We start from the raw sequence: 26,638 nt of genomic DNA on the forward strand, positions 1-26,638 counted from the left end.
TCCGTGTTACATGTTTTTTTTCACTGAGATTTTTGTACATTTTTGCTCTATGTGTGTTTGATCAGTGCTTTTGTTGATGGTTGCTTGAATATCTTTGTTAATGGGTGATAGAACTTTAATCATCAGAGAAAGAAAAAATAAAATAATGAAAGAAAAGTACTTTAACCAAGAGAGAGAGAGAGAAAACATAAATTAATGGGTGACAGTACTTTAGTGCACTTTCTTTGTTCCAATATTACCCTTCATTACATTAAATACATTAAAAAATTGAGACAAAGTACACAAAAGCAATTGATGGGGCAAAAGTTAATCCTAGCCATCCATCAACTTTGATCAATGGTGATTAACGGGTTTTCAGGGTTTAGTCAACTGGAGTGGTTTTTCGATTTATCCTTGCCCTATATATATATATATATATATATATATATATATATATATATATATATATATATATATATATATATATATATATATATATATATATATATATATATATATATATATATATAGGGGTCCGCTAAAATGAGAACCACCTAGAGTTGTAAGAACCGTGAGAACTATACCGTACGGGGCGAGGTGAACCAAATTTTTTTTTCACAAACGTAGATGCGTGTATTATAAACACATTTGTAAAAAAAAATTCAAAAAAAAAAAAGTTTTTGAGCACCACAAGTGTGTGTTTACGGGTACCGTAAATTTTCCGGTAGGTTTACGGTACCCGTAAACACAAACTTGTGGTGTTCAAAACTACACGTACGACATTTTTTTTTTGAATTTTTTTTTACAAATGTGTTTATAATACACGCATCTACGTCTATGAAAAAAAATTTTGGTCCACATCGCCCCGTACGGTATAGTTCTCACGGTTCTTACAACTCGAGGTGGTTCTCATTTTAGCGGTCCCCTATATATATATATATATATATATATATATATATATATATATAAAATCCTATGACTCACCTTGATAAGCTCAGGGATTTCCAATGTCTTCGATTGAGAACCCAATGATAAATCATTGAGCAAATCGGTAGCTTCTAGGAAAAAAAATCATAAATGAATTATTGTTTCAAATGTGTATTGTTTATAAAAAGCAATGCATTGTAGTTTCCTAATTATAAACAAATGATGTGAGTACTGTTTGTAAAATAAATTACTAACAGGAAGCATGGTTGAATTATAGATATTTGATCGAACACTTTATAAACATGCCTAAAACAATCAAAGCCCATGCAAGATTCAATTCATGAAGAACACACAGACATTCAATTTATGAAGCCATTACATCCAGAGTCAAGATTTAGAAACGTATCTGCTACAAACTTACACTGTATAAGGTTCATCTGTGATAAGTCCATAACTGCCACAATATCGCCGGCCAATTTTCCTTCGTGAACACATTTAAATACTAATTGCTATTACAACACTTCACAAAAACTACAATTGTAACAATTTTTTCTATGCTAAAAGACTAAACCTAATGCGCCATACCTATGCTAATGTATCTTCGTGACACAATCGGTTATCCCATCTTCGTTAAGCATCTGGTCCAACTGGTCTAGCCGTACATATTAACATACCGAAGCTCGTCCCATATCTAACATTTTCTTGATGGTTATTTACCTGAAATTACCATTAAACACCATTAGACCACCGGGTATGGGGCACATCGCCGGCCCGTCCCCCTTGTCGTGGGTCGTCCCACACCGCCCCCCCCCCCCCCCCCCGGGGCCCGTCGCAGCTTCTCCGTCCTTTCCGAGACGTTGAAGACGGACCAAAGGGTTTGAAAATTGTGGGCCCCCCCTTCATTAATCATTCAGGTTTCTCTCCCCCCTGAGTATATATTGATTTTTTTTTTTATTAAAGTGGGTAGTCCCCCACACCCTTGGGTAGTCCCCAAGAGGATGGTCCTCCTCCTGTGGTGATGTGGCACCTACGTGGCGGGTAGTCTTTTTGGGGACTATCCAAACCATACCCCATGGTCTTAGCTATGCTAAGTGATCTAAAAAAATATACAGATCAGATCCCAACTCCCCGCAACAAAAATAAACTTTAGAACATTCTCTTCACCATTTGGCCAGTACTTTTATAAACATGAATATAACTCTAAAGATCAACTATTATACAAATAAATCAATAATAAATGCGGCTATGATTCTTCGGTACCTTAAGAAGTTAAGAGCATTGAAAATCCTCCTCCTCTACATAATAGAATAAATATATTAAACAAAAGTCAATTTGTGAATTCCTGCTCTAGCAAAACTGTAGCTAATTATTATTCACCAACAAAAGCCAATCAGTGAAATCCTACTCAAATTATATCAAAATTGAAGATAATTATTCATCAACAAAAGTGAAGTCCGTAAATTCACGCTTAAAACATCACAAAATGGGAGATAATTAACTAACTGTTAATCAATAAAACTAAATTAACCAAATCCTACTCAGTTAGGTCAAAATCAGATTCAACAGTTCATAAACCATAACTTCAAAACTGTTACCAAAACATGAACGAAAATAACAGATCAAACAAACATACCCGTATCATCAAAAACACAATTCTCCAAAGCTGCATTTTCCTCTTTGATCCTCTATACAGCTCCTCCAAACTACCATCTCCGCTTTCCTCACACTCTTCTTCTTCCTCTCGTCAGAGTTACAGATGAATAACATGGTGGGTTGGAAAGTAACTATACAACCAAATGAAATGATCAAAACAATCTTATCTTACCTCAATCAACGATGGAGTCAACCCTAGACCTGGTAGAAACCCTAGTTACCGGTAACAAATCTGAACCCTAGCCGCTAGTACTGCCGTCATCGTTCGCTTGAGTGAACCTAGCACCATTGTCCATTGTCGCAGCGTCGCCACCGCAAAACCACCGTCGTCCTTCTATAGATGAGAGAGAGAAGTGATCGGAGCTTTGGTAGAGATGGTGTGAAAATGGGTAACCGAGCTTTTGTGGGACACGTGGGTTCAAAGCTGTGGTGGAGACGCGTGGTAGATCAACAAAGAGACGCGTCATCTTTAAAAACCATACAACCCTAAAACAACAGGCTATAACAGTTTACACCATCTAAGCATGACGTACAACCTGTTAAAGCCTAGTTATGTTGCTAATTTATAAGTTATAATGTCAAGTACTATTTAAGAGCACTAGTAACACTCTGTTAGTTATAACCTCAACTGTTGTTGTATTCTTTGATAAAAAGTTGCTATGTCTTAACCCAGAGCCGGCCCGAAGGGTGTGCGGGATGGGTGACGGCTTAGGGTCCAAACCCATTGGGGGCCTAATTTTTTTTTTGTTTTTGTATTAGTTTTACACTGTAAAGTTAGAATATATACATAATGAATCGGAAAAATATATCTTGAAGCACTTGTTTTGTTGGTTTGAAAGTCACTTTAATATTAAGAAAACACGGGTTCTAATCTTGGCGTCCTCAGTTTTGTTTTTCTTTTTTGTTTCTTATCTATTGTCTAATTTTGTCAAGTTACATTAAATGTTTGGTGTTGATTCAAATAACATTAATTCATTTTCATATATTTAATTTTTTTATATATATTCTTTTTAAAAATTTATATTTAAGGGGCCCGTATTTTCTGTTCGCACATGGCCTAAAGATTTTCGAACATTTTTAGAGACGACCCTCTCTTAACCCTATCATTCTGATGGTTCGATCCCTAATATAAAGTAATTCATCTGGTGTTCATTATACAATATTTACCACTTCGTTTTCACGTAAAAGAATATCTTTGTTCTTTGCAAAAACTTTTTGTCAAATCTAATTATTGATTTTGTATACACACAAAATACTTTAATATGAAAGTGTGTCATGCAGGAATCGTTCACGTAAAAATAAATAACAATTCTATGAATATTCTCAATACAAAAAGTAAAGGAAAACAATAAACTACAAGTATGAATACAACTGAAATAAGTAAATTACTGAACAGAAAAACAAAACAGTAAACATTTTGCTAAGGATCCTGTTGAACACGGGTCACTTAATACAAAATTCAAGTCTCCTAGGAGAACTCGTTTTTTTCCCAGGGTACATCAGCCGGAGCAGTTGCTACTGTCGGAGAAGAACTCTAAACCTGAAGATATACCTTGCGAATGAATATCAGAAAAGATGCAAAGATTGTTTGAGGAATTCTGTGTAAGATATGTGTTTCCGGTGTGTTATACTACTAAGGGGCTGTTTGGCAACTTCTGAATGGTTAAGTTCTGAACCAGCAAGAGGTCTGAACCATTAAGTGCTGAGCCAATAAGAGGTCTGAACCATTAAGAGCCAGTATAATGCTTAACCCTTTAGAGGCAAATGTCTGACCAATTCAGATTAGAGGTATTAACCATTCAAACTCTGTATAATACTTAATCATTCTGAGGCAAATGTCTAAACTATTCAAACATCTGCTCATGAAACAAACAGTCTGAAGCACTAAGTGCTGAACCAGTAAGATGTCTGAACCAATTAAGAGCATCATTAAGAGGTAAACAAACAACCCATAAGAAACCTTTCATATTTATACTACAAACATGTTGAAATAGTTCTGCAAGAATTAGAATGAAAAATTAAACGTCATTGAATGTCTTCAATGCATTTTATTCAGTTTAATTATCTTGACCTTTATTCAATGCATTTTATTCAGTTTCAGGGGATGTTTGGCAACATCTGAATGGTTAAGTGCTGAACTAGTAAGAGGTCTGAACCATTAAGTGCTGAACCAGTAAGAGGTTTGAACCATTAAGAGCCTGTATAATGCTTAACCGTTAAGAGGCAAATGTCTGACCAATTTAGATGAGAGGTCTTAACCATTCAGACTCTGTATAATACTTAACCATTCAGAGGCAAATATCTGAACCATTCAGACATCTACTCGTGAAACAAATAGTCTAAACCATTAACTTCTAAACCAGTAAGAGGCCTGAACCATTAAGAGCTCCATTAAGAGGTAAACAAACAACCCTAATTATCTTGACCTGAACCGTAACTATTGGATAAATAATTGGTGTGAAACTACAGCTGATGTTAACCAGATATTGCCGGAAACTGCAGCTGGTCTAATCCAGACGCTGCTAAAAGCTGAAATGGAAACTGCACTTGATAGCCTGGTCATACAGCTGATGTCATTAGACGTTACTGATGACGTCATCAGACATCCTAACCCGGTTCGTTGACTCAATGCAAAGTGTGCCAACAAAGCGAGACATTACGCCCATTCGCCCATGCGTGTGCGAGTTAGGGTGCGGACTTCGCGAATCCACTAGTGTGAGGTGCTAGGGAACAATAAGGAAGGAGTGTTCACATATATAAACCACTCCACTTTTGTTTTCTCCTTCTATGTGTGACAAGCTCTCACATTTCCACCTTTTCATCTTCCTTTTGTCACACCCTGACTTTTGCGGAAGCGTGGTTTATTTGGTGTGACTTCTTAATACCATAGCAACAATCATAACAATGCTATATGATAATAACACGAGATGTTTATCCATTAAAAGAGTTTAGAAAAATACCACAACAACATTGTCGGAAAACATCAATACCAATTTAAGTTACAAACCATTACGTGATTTAACGAGTTCACAAGACCCAACAAAAGTACCTAAAGAAAACCTGAGTTTAGAATCATGTATCCCGTCCAGGAAAGGAATACACCCTCTAAACTCAACACCCTGGATAACATCCTTTATTCAAACGCAGCTTGACAACACATGCATACCCTTCCAGATCCACTAGTTTCCTGAAATACATGTAGTTTGAAAAATCAACAAAAGTTGAGCGAGTTCATGTGTTCGTTTGTGTGTATGTATAAACCTTTGAAACGTTGTAAGTATGTATGTAAGTTCCTGGTATGTAGCAATAAGGAAAAAAAGATTACCAATGGTTTGCAAGGCCATTGATATGTGTGAAGTGATGCAGGAAAACTCAAACCTAGCAGATTTCGCACCGGGCTTCCGGCTGTAAGACACAGTCATCACATGGTCCATTCAGCGGACTCAGGAGTGGGGCTCGCTACACCCAAATAGATCTATCACTCATGTCCCTCGGTCCTACAACGAGGATTAATGGCCTTAAGTAACCGCCTACCCACTCACATGATCTAAGTAGTAACCCTCCTTAAGCTAACCATACCATGTATAAAATGTCTGTAATAATTGTTACATGTATTTCACCCCCGAAGTTATAAAACTGAAAACAGTTAAGAGAAAAGGGGGACATGAACTCACAGTATTGCGTCTTCAGTAGGTGTAACCCAAGTCTCATCAGCAAACACGACTACCTACAGTGTACTAACGTTTATTAAACGAACGGGCCGTGCCTTTGCTTAATATGAAGGTTTTTGAGTTACGTTTCTTGTGTTTCCAAATATTATTCCAAGTTATAATTATTAGTTAAAATAATTATTTTAACTCTAAATTATACTTTATTTTGGAATAATTGTTAAACAATATTTCTGTATTAGCACTTCTCAAGTAATTTAGCTTCGTATTTCCTTCCTAAGGATGGGGGTATCTCATACATGTGTATTCGTATTTTTGTATGTGTGCCTCTAGCCATGTATTGGCGTCGTATTCCAGTGTATTACTCCAATTAAAAATATACCAATATATTCCTAATATATATTTCCAACACTTATATTTTCAAGTCCCACTCTAGAAAATATATAATAACTTATTTTGTCCCAAAAATAATGTATTTTCTCTTTGTCGAAAATATGATATACTTGGTAATATGTACGAAAATCATATTTTCACTTCTTCCGTTTCCAAAATAGTATTTACCAAAAAAAGTGTATTCGTACAAGTATTTTCCGGAATATTTCGTAAGTTACGTTTTAGCGTTTGGTTCCCCAATGCCAAGTATGTAACTTAAATATTTATTCCTCGAAATTTTTGGTATTATTCTGGAGTTATAAATGTGGTGGTATTTCACTAAGTTACATTATTTTGCCCTAAAATAATATAACTAGTTCACAAATCAAACAAATATTCACACAAGCGTTTTATTATAAAATATATATTCTAAATATATATTTGTCCGCTTTTATTTACGAAAACCCACCTCCGACACTTTGAAATTTTGTAACCAAAAACTTATGGCGAAGTTTACTTCCGAAAAATAAGGTTAAACACATTTGTAAACACTTGTAAAAAAAATAATTTCTAAGTTTTGGGATTTTTAGAAAATTTCGCCAGAGTTTCCCCTAAAAACGGAGGTGTCCATGCTATTAAGCATATCATCTTCTTTTCAAAATCAATCAACAACCAATCCTTAAACAATTTTACATCACCAAGAGCGAAAACTATGTGCGTTACATATTAATCATGAACTTGATACATTCCGAAAACGCGTAATAACTTGGTAGAGCTTTTAGTGGATTTAGTTACCTTCCAAAGCGTAATTATTTCTTTAAAAATCATTTTCTTACAAAAAAGTTAAGTGTTTACAACTTGTAAATAATTTTTACAAAAATTTAATCTTTTGAACTCTTCTTGTAAATAAAATGTTTTCACACTTATTTTAGTTCAAAAAATGGTGTAAGTGTGTGTAAAAATTATGATTTTCCAAAAACCGATTCTTGAACTTGGTTTATTTAGATAAGTCTTTTATAAAACTCGGATCTACATGACCATCATCTTACTTGTTCACTTATTTTTCAAGCAATTCATTTTTATCAAGTTCATATTTAAACTAGAAGGTGATTATCTCATATAATCCCCTAATCACCTTCTAATCTTATTAAATCTTATTTCTAACATCATTTAACAAGCTCCATATGGTGATTAACATCACATAACCAAGAATCACTAAGAAATTAACAACATATTCATAGCAACATCCTATTAATAACATTTCTTTACGTTTCATCCTTGTGTAAAGCTTTATGTTCATATTTCTTGTTTAAACCCTTTTAGTGTTCTTATAAATTTCAACATAGTGTAACTTTTAACTACTCAAAATAGAAATAAGCAAAGGATAAACAAGGACTTACAACTAGCTCAAAGGCTAGGGAAGAACTCTAGTGAAAAGATGAAGAATATGGTGAGAGAAAGCAAGTGATGAAGCTCCTTGATGATCTACAACTTCAAGCTCCTTTGATCCTCCTTCTAACACTTTGAATGAAGCTTAGAAATGGATGAATGCGGTGGTGATATGGTGGTGGTGGTGGCGGTTATAGTGAGGCCGAGAGGGAGAGAGGAGAGTGAGTGAGAGAGTGGGGTGAATCTTGTGAAGTGTAAGATGAAAGATATGAAGTGATCTTTGCCATACTTATAAGGATTTTGCACAATATTATGTTCACACAATCAAGTAAAGTCCATTAAAATATTAGAATGAAATCTTAGAAAGTATGGTGCATGGAGTGGGGGTGATGGCCGATTAGGTGTGTGTGTGTGGGGGGGGGGGGTAATTGTAATATTTCATGGTAGTTGGTAATTATTAGTCAAATTCCAAGTATATGGTAACATATGTTAGTTAGTGGGTATTTTAGCGGGTGCTAGGGTGTTCGGAGATCACGACTAGCCAAGAAATAATAAAACAATGTCTTTGGCAAAATTTTGGTGTCCCGGGTAATGTCCGGTTGTTCGGTTAGATACCGTTTCGTTAAAGTGCTTAATCATTCCGTATAATGCCTTTCATATATCTTTTTGTGTCACACTCAATTCCTGACACTTAGGAAAGCATATAGGACCATTCTGCCATATTTTTGGCACATTACTAGCATATTAAATGCTGAATTTCTGATAAATAATGCAGAATTCTGCATTATTAGTGGGTTTTAGGAACTTCCCGGCACTTTAACTATCACCTAGTGACGCAGTTTTATGGTCCTTACTTCCCTACACTCCATATTAGTATAATATCCTGTCTCTGGCTCATACTTGCCTAAAAAACATTGTCTGTCTATGTGCTGGTATTGTCAGTATGTTTGAGAATTATCCGTTCAGTGTGCTAACTGTGCTTTGTGCATCAAGTATGTCACTAAAGTTTGTGTGTAAAAAAAAATGGAGTGACAGTAGGAAATGTGATGCATATGTATGTATGATACAAAAATCATAAAGCTGTTTAAGTTGTCAGTTGTAATCAAGCACAGTCATTAAGCACATAATTAAACTTAATTAATTGTACGGTACCTGTAATTATGAGGGTTGTCACATTCTCCCCCCGTTAAGAAAATTTCGTCCTCGAAATTTGTACTACCTTAACTCCTTAGGGTTACATTGTGCGTGTATGTGTGCGAATAATACTGAGGTAGGTAACCCAAAACCGAATCAAAACTTATTCAATTCAGGTGAATCCAAGGATATCTTACTATAATCAAAACCCAGCAGTTAAAAAGTATGTGTTTCAGGACTTGCTGCCCAAGGTACAAGCTGTATTGACGTATAGTCTAGTGTAATCCAGTTACAGGGGTTCCACAAAAGAGGGGTTTTGACCAATAGGGTTCGCAAGCGATTGGTCGCAATATGCAAATTTTCACAAACCATAGCATCTACTATATGAACTCAAAATCAACAACTTGGAGGTGAAAATGACCTGCCAACTTTCGAATAAGTAAATGGTAAGGATTTATGTGTTGACATTCTTGAATTGCGAAAATATGCCGATTGAAATACAAGCGAATCTGGTGTATCATTGTCTTAATTCGTAGTTGCATTAGGAATGTTTAAATGGCAGGTTAAACAAAAGTATATGTAGTTTTGTGTGAAACAGTTGACCTTGATTAGCACAAGCTAATGAAACCACAAGGTGTCGTAATGACGAGATTCAATAATAGTGGTGACTGAACAAGTTCACCGTGCCTGAAATCAAATGAAAGTGTACAGAGACAATCTAAAGATTTGATTTACACAATGTCATATGGTTTTTAGTTAAATACGGAACATCAAAGAGCCACTATTTTTGATCGAAGGTGAAAAAGTATTAAGTACCGCAAGGTATTCAATAGACAATGAAAGAATCGTTAGGAGGTACATTGTGTTATGAAATGAATCTATGTACCATTGCCTTAACACACAACTGTGTTGAGACCGCTTTAATCGTGAAAAACAAGACGGATTTAGAGCAAATTTGTAAGTAAATAATTAAATCCGTGTATGATTTGAGTAACCGAATTAGCGCAAGCTTCAATTTCGTGAAAGTATCACCGCAAGGTATCGAAACCAATCAAACGATTTAGTGGACTCGTAGACCAACCAAGTCCACCACAACTCGAAATGAAAGAATCTTGGAAAAACTATTTGAATGTGATGCTCTCAATACATCATATAGCGTCTCAATTCAACATGTGAAATGGATAAGTTCAAGCAGTTGAACTTAGTTTCAGCGTAACCCGACAATAAACGTATGTATTAACAAAGGAATCTTGGCATGGTCACAAAGATAAACCATGAATGTAACTTGGAATAAAAGAAGTTTCAAGAAAGTGTGTTGACTTGTTAGCAAAAGAGCAAACAATTACAATAACATAGGTTATTCGAATCATAAACCAATAGCTAGCTGTAGCAAAATAATAATTTGAACTTCAATGAAGTGTTTATTCGAAACGAAACCACATGCGTAGCAAATGGTGCATGTGTGACTTATAGTTTTTCGAGTACTGAAGCAATGAGTATCTGCTAAAATGAAGATATGACCAAGTATTCAAAGCAAATATGCGTTCACTCTCAGCGAAGAAAATCGGCGCGATCCAACTACCGTAAAGGGGAGTAGAGATGCAAACATCTACTCGCTAGAAGCGAAAGTGAAGATTTCAACAAAAGAAATTTAAGTACTTTCTGTTTGGTTAACTGAAATAGCATGTATGTCAAAAATGTGGTTCTTAGGTAAGAACCTTTAAGAGTTTGGACCTGGGTTCCCAAAGGTCCTAAGTACATGTTTTCTAGATTCTCAAAGTTTCGTATTCGGTGTAGAATTGTTTTGTGCATCGTGTAGGAAACACCATTCTTGTGTACGTTTAAAGTAAGTTACAATCCCACAATTTCTCTGGTATACTTTCTTCCTGGATTCGTAGCTAATGCCACTCGATCATCGATCAGTCGTGTAATAGTATTTGGATCCTCACAGTTAGTTAAGTAAGGAATTCGTTAATTCTCAGCAAGAGTTACCGACTCTTGTGGGTTAGCTCGTTCGGCTCTTGGTAGTTGGTGCTCATTTGAAAATCACCGTTCTTCTTCTTAACGAGCAGAATTGGGGTTACCCAAAAGGGAATTTTGGTCTGTTATCTTCCTTCTCTATCAACTTCTGAGGTCACACTGCCAATCCTTGCATCTCCGAAGGTGTAAGTCGCTAAGGTGCATTGACTACAGGCGCGACGCCTGGAATCAAATGGATGCGAAAATTCGACTAGTCGTTGAGGAGACAATTCTGGTAAGTCTTCGGGGAAGACTTCAGGATATTTCCTTATCACAGGAATATCTTCGTGTTTTGGTTCTTCAGCTCCCTTGTCCACGACATGAGCTAAGAAGATGACACATCCTTTACGCAACAATTCCTGTGCCTTTAAGCAATTGGTAAATTGTAGAGGCGTATCCTGCCTCATGAGTCACGATCGTTCCCTCATTCGCCGTCGGGATGCGGATATCAATCTTCACTCGATCATTTGGCAACTAATCCATACCAATTACCTCGTCGAAGCTTCCCAACTCAACTAGTAGTAGAGCAACCGTAAACTTACACTCTCCGGGTTCTATCTTGCCGTTTTTAGTTACTGCGTTGGCTTCCACTAGCTTTACCTAGCTAGTTCCATCGAGTGCGAGTTATCTAGCTTACTTGCTACTAACCCAAGTATACTCTCAACTCTAAAGATGCGAAGCTTAGAAGTTGCAACAGTATCTGGCAACACAGATACATAACGTTGAGTAATATGGAACGTACCGATACTTGAATTCCTGGCGTGTCTCCCAAGCTTCGGTGTTGGGCTTTTCATCCTTGTTCCTGGTTCTTCTTAGGATAGTATTTTCTGAAATGCTTTTTGCTTCCACAGTTAAGACAACCTTGGGCACGTTTTTGTTTGTCACTCGTCCTTCCTGGATAGTTGTCATTGCCGTTGTTTCCTCCGTGATTCTCGCTACCGTCTTGGTCTCTATTACTATGTTCCATATCTTGCCTACAAGTTTCTTTAGGATGTCCCCTCTTGCCACAGTTATCACATTTTCCATATTTACATCGCCCGACATGATAGCGTAGACAATTGTCGCACTTAGGTAGGATACCCATGTAGTCTTTTCCCTTTTTGGCCTTCTTCTTATTACTCGCCCGAGTAATGTTTTTGAAATTTGCGAGCTTTCTCTTGTTATCTCCAGATGACTCTACAGGAGTCTCCTCTTTCGCTTCCATACTGGAAAATTTTCCTAGTCTAACTGCTTCTTCAGTGAGCGCTACGCTTGTGTTGATAGCCTCAGTGATCGTTGAAGGTTTAGATGTTGTTACCAGGCTTAGAATCTGAGGTGCCAATCCCCCTATAAAATGTTCAATTCTCTTAAACTCTGGTCCCACCAGGAGCGTAGCAACTTGTGATAAATCGTTAAATCTTTGCACATTCTCAGCTATCTTTGGTCCTTCCATTTTCAAGTTCCATAGTTCAGTTTCCAACTTCTGGACTTCTGCCCTCCAGCAATATCTCTTACGCATCAGTTTTTTCAGTTCGTCCCATGTCAAAGCATATGCAGCGGTCTCGCCCATTGTCTGAACATGGAGGTTCCACCATGACAGAGCCCCATCTACGAATAGTCCAGCTATATACGTGACCTGATGTTCTGGGGCACATTTGCTCAATTGTAGTACGGAATTCGTCTTCTCAACCCAGTGTACGAAGGCTAAGGCACCCCCGGAGCCGTCGAATTTTTGAGGTTTGTGGTCTAAGAACTGCTTGTAGGTGCAGCCTTCGCTGTGTTTGGAGCGAAGGGCCTCGAGCTGTGCAATGGTCTGTGAGATGCGCTCTTGTAGTTCTGCCGCTGTTGTTGGCGGAGGGTGTGGCAACCCTCACCAAATCAGGTATCCGTAAGAACTAATTACTATTTAATTACTGCTTAATTATTGTGCTTACTTACAGTTGTGAATAAACTGCTACTTGAATACTAATACATACACGTACTTGCATCATACTTTATTAACTGTCACTCCATTATTTACATACAGAACTTTAGTGACAGACTTGATGCACAAAAGCACAGTAGCACAATGAACGGATAACCCAGTAAAAGTGCTGACATAGCTAGCACCAGGCAGACACTGCCTCTAAGGCCTGTATGAGCCGGGAATAGTTTACAACACTAGTTTTGAGTGTAGGGAGATGAGGATTGTAGAACTGCGTCACTATGTAATAATTATAGTGACCGGATGTGCCTAAAACATGATTTAAAAACAAAATTCTGCACTTTAACCCAAAATTCAGCAATTAAGCTAACTAGTAAAGTGCAAGAACATGGAAAAATAATACTAGACACTTTCCAAAGTGTCGGGAATTCTTTGTGTCACTAAAACTAATATTAACGACACTTTAAGTGCTTATTAAGCACTTTAGCGGATCAATATCCAACCGAACAACCGGACTTTACCCGTAACATAAAAATATTGTTATTGACATTGTTTTTCTTTTTCTGAGCTAGTTAGGGTCCCCGAACACCCTAACACCCGTTATAACACATTACACTCTAGTAACTAATTTAAGGTTCCTAATTAACAAACTAGTGCCTAACTAATTAATTGAAATTGAACGACAATACCCCACCCCCAACCGATCGGATTTTCCCCTAGGGAACACACACCCTTGATTTGTTGATTATTTTAATCACATTGCTAAATATCTAGGAGGCACTTTATCTGGTGGTTATTGGTGATTATTGGTTATAAATAAATCACAAGGGATAAGAGCTTTCATTTTCATTTCACCAACTCAAAAACTTCTTTCTCTTTCCCTCTTTGATACTCTCAGCCGAGAACCACAAGCCACCCACCATCACCTTCCAATTTCAACCAAGCCATTTTACATACTTATAAGTGTGTTAGAGCTCGTACGAGGAGACCCGGCGCTTACGGAATCGCAAGGACCTCTCTACAACGCTATTAACCACCCATTTTTCGTCTAGTTTCTTCCCTAGCCACGAGCTAGTTGTAAGTGCTTCTAATCACCTTCTTGATCTTGTCTAAAGTGGTTAATAAGAGATTTATCGGATAAAAATCATGAACATATAAGATCAAAGTTTAAAGTCTACTAAAAGTGATGAACAAAGTGGTTAATGAGTAAATATTAGTGTAAAACTCTTGGAACTTGTTTTGTTACGATTATTTTATGTTGTTTGATGCTAGTAGTAGAACGGATCGTCATCTAACCGGGCTAGGTCATGTTCAAGAAACATGAACTAGTGTTATGTTATAGTGTGAAAATGATTAGATGATGAACCCTACTACTTATGAACATGAACTTGTGTAAAAACAATTTTTCTTATAAAATGGAGTTCTAAACTAGTAGATCTAAAGATCTACAAGTGGTATTTTCGAAGAACCAAGTGTAAGGTGAAATCATGTTTAAAGCCGGATCTTTCATAAACTAAAGGTGTTTGTGTGAACACACAAGTGTGTAGACACTTGTGTAACGAAAGGTTTTAACAAAGAATTATTTTTGTAATATTTGACTAGAAGTTGTATAAATGCATCTTCTTTAAAAACAAAGCTTTCAAGAAACCGATTTTACTTGCAAGGGTAGAAAGATCCACTAAAGATAATGGAAGGTTACTACACACTTTTACATAACCCACAAGTTCATGTGTTTGCGATTTATTTATATTTTCGACTAGTTTGACGTTGGAATATTGTTTGTTGTTGATTGAGAAAATTGTTGTTTGGATTTTGAAAAGAAAATGATACGCTAGAAAGCGTGGCCACCTCCGGTTACAGAGGAAACTCTGGCGAAATTTTTCCAGAAATATAACACTTGGAAAATATTTTTACAACAAGTGTTATGAATATAATTTTTAACTTGTTTTCCTAATAAATTTCGCCATGATTTTTATTACAAATTAACCAAGTGTCGGAGGTGGGAGTTTCATAAATAAAACTTGCTCAAATATATATTTAGAATATATATTTTTCATAATAACACTTGTGTAAACTTTATGATTATTTTGTGAACTACATGAATATTATTTTTAGGGTAAAAATAATAATACTAGAATATACTGAATTAGTAACAACTCCAAAATAATACGAACGCCTTCATAATATTTAAGTTACACCGATATTATTATTATTATTATTATTATTATTATTATTATTATTACCACACGAATCATAAACTGTAACTTACGTATTTTCAGAAAAATACTCGTACATGTTTGTTTGACAAAAGTATTATTTTGGGTAAAATTATATGGAATAAAATATAATATTTTTGGGAAAAATATTTATATTTTGGAGATAGAATTAAAATATATTTTAAGTGAGACTTAATAATATATTTCGAAGTTATACGAACGCACATGTATTAAAGTCCCCATCCTTGGGAAGGAATATATTTACTGTAACAACTGCCACTAAAATCAATAATTAGGACAATAATTAGTCAATAAGAAAACCCTAATTGAGACACCCAAGTAATTTTGCACTAACCCTAATATTTTCAGAATAATTAGAATCAGGATTAGGGCCCCTAAAACTCAAGGGGGTTAAACCATAAATTGATAATTATCTCTAAAACGCGTTGTACAAACTAAAAATTAGCGAACTGGCAACTCAGCAGACCTATACCCACGACAAGGCTACTCTAGGCTAGATGTGCACCCCAGGCGAGTCGCGACAGGGGTCACGACTTCTTCCGCGACACGCGGGGGAGTCCAATTTCACGTATAAATACTAGGCCTTGGAACTTGAAATCTGTCTTTGGAACGACGGAAATTCGAGTTACGTAGACTGAGTTATTACAGAAACAGTCCAACACACACACACTAATCACGAGGTGCTGCCACAATCAGGGTAATAACTCGATCGCTATTACGATTCAACGTCCGATCGATTATAACTATCCAACGATAGTCCAGGTGCTGCTCAATTGAGCTTGTACTTTGATTATTTGTCGTGATTTCGACTTGAATATTAGAGTGTTGTTCGAATTCGGACTATGCTCTGTTATTCGTTGTAAATCCGATTGAATTATCGAGTATTGCACTGATTAATCGTTCTGAGGGTTTAATCTCGTGAATTGACGTAACTGCTGTATTAGTTACTAACCTGCCTGTGTGTGCATTGTGTTAAATTAGGTTTAATCAAGGCTAATCAGTAGGCTTATATCTTGCTCGTTAATCTGCAATGTGAGTCATTCTTCTTTTAAACTGTTTTCTCACAGTTTGTGAGTAAGTTTACAAAACTCAAAATTATTTTCAAAGGTTATAATTACAGGGATTAAGTCTATGTAATCACCATATTACAGCCGGTATGTGGGGTTATGTATACATTACTTATTTCCCGTCACACTTGGACAAACGGGTGGCCAAGGGGTGATCTGACCACAGTCACAGACACCATTGGACAAATGGGCTAGCCAATGTTTGGTCGAGTGACAAATACTGTGGGTAGTTGGTTTGATATCAGAAACATTATAATTCCGACTTAATACTGTAATTTATAACTAACGGGTCGTTTTAGAAAACAGAATGATTCACTCAGTATTTCCCCGCTGACAAAACCTTTTTCAAACATGTTTCAGGTGATCTGTGTGATCCAGGAAAAGTGCAGTAAAGCACTACAAGCTCAGAAAAGTGGCTCATTGTGAATAAATAAATAAAACATGTTTTGGCAAATAATGATTTCTGTGTGGAATCAACGTATTGTAAATTAAGGGAATTTATCCCTAAAACTTTGTATAATATATTAAACGAGCATTTTTACGGGTAAAAGATCCGGTAATAAAAGACTTCCGCTGCCGCATAAATCAGATACCACGGGTACCACTGGACTGCTCGCGGCTCCCGATTCCGTCCAGGGTGGGTCGGGGGTCGTGACAGAAGGTGGTATCAGAGCTAATAATTAATAACTATTGAGCCACTGATCGAGCCACTGATTTAAGCCTGTTACGGAATTAAGTATTTGACAAAATACTTAATCCTACTAATTATCATTCTATAATTATTTGTTGTATTAACTGATTATTTGTTAGTTACAGTATGGGTAAACAAAAGCTGTCTACTATCTACCACAAATTAGATATTGCATCTTCTTCTAGAAACCCAGTAAACCTAGAAGAAGGAATCTTTGTCCGCAAGGCAAACTATGAGAATCCTCTTTCTCCAGAGAAACGGGATTCGATACTTAAAAAGAGTCAGGAGAAAAAGAAACCCCGAACCAAGAGAGTTAGGTTTAACCCAGAAGTCCAAGAATTTGGTAATAGTACACCTTGGGAAGATAAAATAGACAAGGAATGGGCAAATCTCTATATGCTAGCTTCTGTAGCAGAAAAGGCAAAACCTCTAAATATCCGATATGTTGGGTCTAGTAAGAAAAATCACAATCCAGTAAATAAATAAAGTCCTAGTGTGTTTATTTCTGTTATCCTCTGTACAAATTGGTATGCAATAAAACTTCAGTGTTTGTTTGTTAAACTTTGTTCCAAAGTTTTAACATTGCATTCTTGTATTTTGCATATATACTATGCAGCATGAATGAGATATCGGAAGCATTCCAAAATCTCAACTTATATCCAGTGCCTATCGAAGTCTCTTACGACTTTACTGGTTACATTGCTGACATAGAAGAACCTGTGGAATTCAAAGCTCCACCGCTGGAAAAAGCCAAACCTAAAAAGAAGAGAAGATACGTAGGGTGGAGAAAAGTACGCCGTAGGAAGCCAGCCACTAGGAGACTTCCTAAAATAGAAAATCCTGTGAGCATGAATAAGGGAAAGGAAATAGAAACTGGAGAAAGTTCGAAACCACCAGAAAAGGAAATAGGAATAGATCTTAAGCAAAAGGGAATAGAGATCGGAGAAAGCTCTAAACAGTCTGAGGAAATCACGTTCCAGGACGAAATAGACCGCCTACTAGATAATTGTGATGTTCTAGAGCCTATCAACGATAATCTCTTCTCTTATCCTGTTACAGCCCAATTCCCACTAAACCTAGGACCAGCTATTCCAAACCCACTAGTTCACACCAGACCATTAGGCCAAATGGAGGAATGGTGGACTAATGACTGGCAATTCCAAAATATAGTTAATAGTCTCTATAGTTTTCTCCCACAGTTTGATCCAGAACCTATCCCTAACCCGCCAATGAGCTATGAAAATTTAGCTGAGTTACGTCAGTTTGGTGAAGAACTGATAGGCACCGGGAATAGGATCCGGGAAATGGGGGAGCAGATCTCTTGGAAGTACGACGAGAGGGAGCGTCGTTACTGAAACTGCCAGTGGACCAAAAGATAGGAAGGGCTGAAAAAAAGTTTGTCTGTATTATAACTAATATAGTAAAACTGATTCTGTAAAATGGGCAATAAAACCTTGTAAGATATGGTGTGTATGGAGGCATATACAATATACAATAACAAAATGAAAGTCGAGAAATCAACAATTTTGGTTATGTTTGTATGTTGTAATAATTTATGTATTCATCTGTGCTAAATTGTTATTAATAAGTTAGACACTAATAAATTCCTACTAATTAGCAGATGGAAAACGCTAACAATGAACCAATTAATGAAGTAAATCAATCTGAGCAAGAACAGGAAGATCAATATATAACCCGACAAGATATCGAGCACTTTATCGCCCAAGGGATAGCTCATGCTATTCCAGAAATAGTGGCTGCTGTTCAAAAACCTGCCGAACCACAACAATTACATCCTAGTAAACGTATTCCAGAAGATAACGGCAGTAACATCATAAATGGAGGCGGCAGTCATGATGATCATGATCCGCAACAGGCCCCACTCCCTAAGAGAATAAAAGCTACAACGCCTGGTTGCACTTACAAAGAGTTTCTTGCTTGCAAACCCACTGAATTTGCAGGTAACGAAGGGGCAACTGCAACACTGCGCTGGTTAGAGAAAACCGAAGCAGTAATTGCAATAAGCAAATGTGCCGAAGAGGATCAAGTGATGTATGCATCAAATCTGTTCAAAGAAGGAGCACTAGAATGGTGGAACACGGTCCTCCAGGCAAAAGGAAGAAGGATAGCCTATGCCATGAGTTGGGAAGAATTTAAGAATCTTGTAGAAAGAAAATTCTGTCCCGAATATGAAAAAGATCAAATGGCAAACAAATTCCTAAGTCACCGCATGACAGGGGTAGATTGCCGGGGCTATACTTCGACATTCTTTGAATACGCAAGGGTGGTGCCAACACTGGCTTCGCCAGAACCGGTACTCATTTCCCGTTACATCTGGGGGTTAATTAGTGAAATCCGAAACATCGTTAAAGCTGCGAGACCTCGTACCATTGACGATGCAGTAGAATTAGCTAACACCCTAACGGATGAATTGGTACGCACAAGAGAGGAAGATCGTAAGAAGGAAATAGCTCAGAAGATTACCCAAGGATTTCGTATGGGTAATATCAAGAAAAGAGGAACAGGGCAATCCTCATCACCTCCTTTCTGCAGAAATTGCAAAAAGAAGCATTATGGACAATGCAATATAGTTTGCAATTTTTGCAAGGCAAAAGGACATCGTGAAGAAGACTGCAGGAAGAAAACAAGAATTTGTTATAACTGCAGAGAAAGGGGACATTTTCAATCCGAATGTCCTAAGCTAGCTAAACTAGTAGATAACAAAGCTAAACCAGCTGAAGGAGCAACCAAGAAGAATGTACGCGCATTCCAGCTGACCACTCAAGAGGCCGAACTCATTCCAGATGTGATAGCCGGTACATTCCTAGTACATGACGTATTTGCAAAAGTATTATTCGACTCTGGTGCGAACCAAAGTTTTATTAATACTTCATTTTGTCAAGCTCTTAAGTTACCGTTAACCACTCTTAGGCAAATTTTCACAGTTGAAACCGCAGAAGGAAATTCTGTGAACATAGATAAAATCTGGCAAGAAGGAAAAATAGAACTATTAGGCCATAAGTTTTCTGCAAATCTGTTACCAATGAATTTAGCTGGATTCGATGTAGTATTAGGAATGGATTGGTTAATAGCCAACCATGCACGAATCCTATGTGACAAAAATGCAGTAGAAATTCAAACCCCTTCAGGAGAGGTAATTGTAATTACTGGAAATGAACCTCGAAAGCCACTGAAATTTATCTCAGTTATGAAATTGGCAAGCTATTCGAGAAAGCAGGAAATGGTGTATATGATTTCAGTAATCATTAACACTAAAGATAAGGAACTTTAGGATATTCCAATAGTCTCAGAATACCCAGACGTTTTTCCAGAAGAATTACCTGGATTACCACCTGATAGAGAAGTAGAATTTAGAATTCATTTAATTCCAGGTACTGCACCAATAGCCAAAGCACCATATAGATTAGCACCTACCGAAATGCTAGAATTGAAAAAGCAATTAGATGAATTATTAAGCAAAGGATTCATACAACCGAGTTCATCCCCTTGGGGTGCACCAGTACTGTTTGTGAAAAAGAAAGATGGATCGATGAGAATGTGTATCAATTATAGAGAATTGAATAAGGTTACGATTAAGAATCGATACCCACTACTTAGGATTGATGATCTTTTTGATCAATTGCAAGGAGCTAGGTATTTCTCTAAGATAGATTTAAGATCTGGATATCATCAGTTGAAGGTACAAGAAGAAGACATACCTAAAACTGCCTTCAGAACTAGGTATGGTCATTATGAGTTTACAGTCATGCCCTTTGGATTAACGAATGCCCCAGCAGCATTCATGGACATGATGAATCGAATCTGTAAACCATACTTGGATAAATTTGTGATCGTTTTCATCGACGATATACTTATTTACTCCAAAAGCCAAAAAGAACATTGTGAACACTTACACGTTCTCTTAACTTTGTTAAGAAAAGAAAGGCTTTATGCCAAATTCTCGAAGTGTGAATTTTGGCTACAAGAAGTACAATTCTTAGGTCATGTGGTAAATCATGAAGGTATCCATGAAGATCCTGCTAAGATAGAAGCAATTACAAAGTGGAAAGTCCCATAAACAGCTATAGAGATAAGAAGTTTTCTAGGCTTAGCTGGATACTATAGACGATTTATCAAAGATTTTTCTAAGATAGCCGTACCATTAACTAAGTTAACCTGTAAAGCTGCTAAGTTTGAATGGGGACCTAGACAAGAAGAAGCCTTTAAGATTTTAAAGCATAGATTGACGAATGCACCAATCTTAGCTTTACCCGAAGGAACAGAAGACTTTGAAGTATATTGTGATGCTTCAAAATTAGGCTATGGATATGCTTCTAGACAATTGAAAAAGCACGAAGAAAATTATACGACTCATGACCTAGAACTAGGAGCCATAATTTTTGCCCTTAAGATATGGAGACATTATCTGTATGGAAGTAAGTTTACTGTTTATACAGATCATAAGAGTTTAATATATATATTTGGGGCAAAAAGAGTTAAACATGAGGCAAAGAAGATGGATGGAGATGCTAAGCGATTACGACTGTGATATCCAATATCACGAAGGAAAGGCAAATGTAGTTGCAGATGCCTTAAGTCGTAAGTACCATGAGAAACAGAAACGAGTCCGTGCTCTGAGGTTAAATCTACAAATAGATTTAATGGCACAAATCAAAGAAGTTCAGAAAACAGCAATCAAAGATGATGCTGAAGGAATGAAAGGTTACCTAAAAGAACTAGAACAAGGAAATGATGGAATTTGGAAATTCCATAAGAAACGAATTTGGGTACCTAAGCATGGAGAGTTAAGAAATAAGATTTTAGAAGAAGCTCATAAATCTAGGTATGCCATGCACCCAGGAAATAATAAGATGTACCAAGATTTAAGAAATAATTTCTGGCGGATAGGAATGAAAAAGGATATAGCCGAATACGTATCCAAGTGTTTAACTTGTTCACAAGTTAAAGCTGAACACCAGAAACCTTCAGGACTACTACAACAGTTAGAAATGCCTGTATGGAAATGGGAACTCATAACAATGGATTTTGTTACTAAGTTACCCAGGACCAGAAAAGGTAATGATGCTATTTGGGTAATTGTCGATCGATTGACCAAATCAGCTCATTTTCTACCAATAAAGGAAAACTTTAGTATGGAAAGGTTAGCCAAGTTGTATGTAGATGAAGTAGTATCCTTACATGGAGTCCCACCCTCCATTGTATCGGATAGAGATAGTCGTTTTACTTCTCATTTCTGGACAAGTTTTCAGAAAGCAATGGGAACTCGACTTAATCTAAGTACTGCTTATCATCCACAAACAGACGGACAGAGTGAAAGGACAATACAAACTCTAGAAGACATGCTCCGAGCATGTGTAATTGACTTTGGTGGTAATTGGGATAGCCATTTGCCATTAATTGAATTCTCCTATAACAATAGTTATCATTCAAGCATCGAAGCTGCACCATTCGAAGCATTGTACGGACGTAAGTGCAGAACTACAGTATGTTGGGCAGAAATCGGAGAAAGTCAATTATCAGGTCCTGAAATTGTACAAGAAAACTACTGACAAGATAACTCAGATTAAGGAAAGATTGAAAACGGCTCGAGATCGTCAGAAGAGCTATGCAGACAATCGTCGTAAGCCTTTAGAATTCCAAGTAGGAGATAAAGTACTTTTAAAAGTTTCTCCTTGGAAAGGAGTAGTACGATTCGGTAAGAAAGGAAAGCTAAGTCCAAGGTACGTTGGACCATTCCCCGTGATTCAACGAATAGGACCAGTAGCTTATCGTTTACAACTACCAGAAGAGTTAGCTGGAGTACATGATGTATTTCATGTATCCAATCTCAAGAAATGTTTATCATATGAATCCCTAGTAGTACCTCCTCAAGATATAGAGGTAAATGAAAAGCTGAAATTCGTAGAGAAACCCCTACAAATAGAAGACCGGAAGATCAAGTTTCTCAAGCACAAACGACTAGTGCTAGTAAAAGTCAAATGGGAATCCAAGAGAGGACCAGAGTACACTTGGGAACTGGAATCAGAAATGAAGCGAAAGTACCCTCATCTATTTCAGTAAATCTCGAGGACGAGATTTTTCTCAAGGTGGGGAGGATGTAACAACTGCCACTAAAATCAATAATTAGGACAATAATTAGTCAATAAGAAAACCCTAATTGAGACACCCAAGTAATTTTGCACTAACCCTAATATTTTTAGAATAATCAGAATCAGGATTAGGGCCCCTAAAACTCAAGGGGGTTAAACCCTAAATTGATAATTATCTCTAAAACGCGTTGTACAAACTAAAAATTAACGAACTGGCAACTCAGCAGACCTATACCCACGACAAGGCTACTCTAGGCTAGATGTGCACCCCAGGCGAGTCGCGACAGGGGTCACGACTTCTTCCGCGACACGCGGGGGAGTCCAATTTCACGTATAAATACTAGGCCTTGGAACTTGAAATCTGTCTTTGGAACGACGGAAATTCGAGTTACGTAGACTGAGTTATTACAGAAACAGTCCAACACACACACTAATCACGAGGTGCTGCCACAATCAGGGTAATAACTCGATCGCTATTATGATTCAATGTCCGATCGATTATAACTATCCAACGATAGTCCAGGTGCTGCTCAATTGAGCTTGTACTTTGATTATTTGTCGTGATTTCGACTTGAATATTAGAGTGCTGTTCGAATTCGGACTATGCTCTGTTATTCGTTGTAAATCCGATTGAATTATCGAGTATTGCACTGATTAATCGTTGTGAGGGTTTAATCTCGTGAATTGACGTAACTGCTGTATTAGTTACTAACCTGCCTGTGTGTGCATTGTGTTAAATTAGGTTTAATCAAGGCTAATCAGTAGGCTTATATCTTGCTCGTTAATCTGCAATGTGAGTCATTCTTCTTTTAAACTGTTTTCTCACAGTTTGTGAGTAAGTTTACAAAACTCCAAATTATTTTCAAAGGTTATAATTACAGGGATTAAGTCTATGTAATCACCATATTACAGCCGGTATGTGGGGTTTTGTATACATTACTTATTTCCCGTCACACTTGGACAAACGGGTGGCCAAGGGGTGATCTGACCATAGTCACAGACACCATTGGACAAATGGGCTAGCCAATGGTTGGTCGAGTGACAAATACTGTGGGTAGTTGGTTTGATATTAGAAACATTATAATTCCCCTTAATACTGTAATTTATAACTAACGGGTCGTTTTAGAAAACAGAATGATTCACTCAGTATTTCCCCGCTGATAAAACCTTTTTCAAACATGTTTCAGGTGATCTGTGTGATCCAGGAAAAGTGCAGTAAAGCAATACAAGCTCAGAAAAGTGGCTCATTGTGAATAAATAAATAAAACATGTTTTGGCAAATAATGATTTCCGTGTGGAATCAACGTATTGTAAATTAAGGGAATTTATCCCTAAAACTTTGTATAATATATTAAATGAGCATTTTTATGGGTAAAAGATCCGGTAATAAAAGACTTCCGCTGCCGCATAAATCAGATACCACGGGTACCACTGGACTGCTCGCGGCTCCCGATTCCGTCCAGGGTGGGTCGGGGGTCATGACATTTACCAAATAATTACGAAGTGTAATCACGACATAGTTGTCTAACTATTTCTCAAAAACTTAAACCTTAAGCTAAGGCACGACCGTCCGTCTAATAGAAATTAGTACGTGTAAGTCGTCGCACAGCAGGTTGACTGGGAGATTCTAGTTAGAGACGCACTTCGGTGAGTTCATGTCCCCCTTTTCTCTTAACTGTCTTCAGTTTTTATACTTCGGGGGTGAAATACATATGATTACGAGTATTTTTACACATGGTATGATTAGCGTAAGGAGGGTTACTACTTAGATCATGTGAGTGGGTAGGCGGGAACTGAAGGCCATTAGTCCTCTTTGTAGGACCGAGGGACAGTAGCGGTAGATCTATCTTGGTGTAGCGAGCCCAGCCCCAGGCCCATCAGAACGGACCTCGGGGTGACTTTGTACCCGACGCAAAAATCTGCTAGGTTTGAGTCTTCCTACTGCACATCACACAAATCAATGGCCTTGCAAACCATTGGTAATCTCTTTATTTCCTTATTTGCTACATACCAAGGATTTTTATACTTACAAAGGTTTTACATACTCACTACACATGAACTCGCTCAACAATTTTGGTTGATTTTTCCAACTTACATGTATTTCAGGGAACTAAGGATCTGGCACGGTATGCTACGTTTTCACGCTGCGTCAGAGTTATGGGATCATCCAAGTTTAGGGGTTGTGGCTTTTACCTGGACGAGTCACAGTTCTTAAACTGCGTCTGTTTTATGTTTGTGGTTATCTCTCCTGAACAATGTTTTTATTATTAGGTTGTAACTTCCGTTGCATGTGTCAACGCTTTAAGACAATGTTGTGTTACTTTTATTTTAAAACTTAAATCAATGGATGATCTGCATGGTTTTACTTTCATATAGCTTTGTTGTGATTAAGCTATGGTATTAAGAATTCACACCAAATTACCCCACGCTTCCGCAAAGCTAGGGTGTGACAGCTTGGTATCAGAGCCAGGTTCATAGTGAACTAGGATTCCTTCTCGAGTCTAGACTATGATCACTAGGGCTCTCACGAAAACATTTTTACATTGCATACCACTTAAGTCCAGATCCATGTCACAAAACGTTTTTACAGAACAAAAGTCGAGCACATTTTATTTGTTCATTAAGGCTCAGTCTGGGAGGCTGAGGTAGTGGTCTAGTGGGACTAGGAGGCTCAGTCTGGGAGGCTGAGGTAGTTGGCTAGTGGGACTAAGGAGTCAGTCTGGGAGGCTGGGAGAATTGTCTAGTGGGACTAGGGAGTCAGTCTGGGAGGCTGGGAGAATAATCTAGTAGGACTAGGAAGATCAGTCTGGGAGGCTGGGAGGTTTGACTAGTGGGACTAGGAGAACTATTTGATTGCTTATTGGTGACTAATGTGTTTATTTGACTATGTGATTGATTATTTGTGCATATGTGTGTTTGTGTTACAGACGATATACCTTCATCCGGCACAGGAGAGTCAGACACCACTGACCCCATGCCCATAGTATCGGACGACAGAGTGTCATCAGAGCATGAGGTATACACTTCGGACACCACCAGCACGGACGATGATGATTTCCAGCCTTTTGCGCTGCCCGATGCCGTTGCTGAGCCCGCTGATGGCCCTATCGCTGGGGATTTACCGCTCGCGGTGATCCCTGCCCCTGTACCCCTTGCCGCGTACCCCGCTGTTATTGACATGCCTCTTGACGTAGTCGCTGACGACGACGTCGACTTGTTTGATGAGGATCCACTAGAGGATGACCTTGAGGGCGAGGCCCACATAGCTGCTGGCGATCTCTTACTACTCGTGGATGCTCCTGCAGAGGAGGCACCTATCCATTCGCCCGTCCCAGACTCTTCGAGTCTGCGGCATCTGCACCATCACACGCGCAGGGCGCGCAACACTATTCGCATGATACGGACCCTGATAGAGCGTCATCTGCTGCACCTGCGCCTGCCCCTAGTTTTGCTATCGATCATGACATTGATGATGATTCCGACCCCGTC

General features: G+C 37.7%; 1 long non-coding RNA gene across 1 annotated transcript; it reads right to left on the reverse strand.

Annotated features, from left to right (window-relative positions):
• Positions 1-1,280: 1,280 nt before the first annotated feature.
• LOC110873056 lies at positions 1,281-3,049 on the reverse strand. Its single transcript, XR_002554894.2, has 3 exons — positions 2,540-3,049; positions 2,167-2,201; positions 1,281-1,623 (listed from the first exon to the last, which is right to left on the reverse strand). It is a non-coding gene; the product is annotated as an uncharacterized LOC110873056 (long non-coding RNA).
• Positions 3,050-26,638: the final 23,589 nt, after the last annotated feature.

The sequence above is a fragment of the Helianthus annuus genome, chromosome 15, assembly GCF_002127325.2.
Source record: "Helianthus annuus cultivar XRQ/B chromosome 15, HanXRQr2.0-SUNRISE, whole genome shotgun sequence".
Classification (NCBI taxonomy): domain Eukaryota; kingdom Viridiplantae; phylum Streptophyta; class Magnoliopsida; order Asterales; family Asteraceae; genus Helianthus; species Helianthus annuus.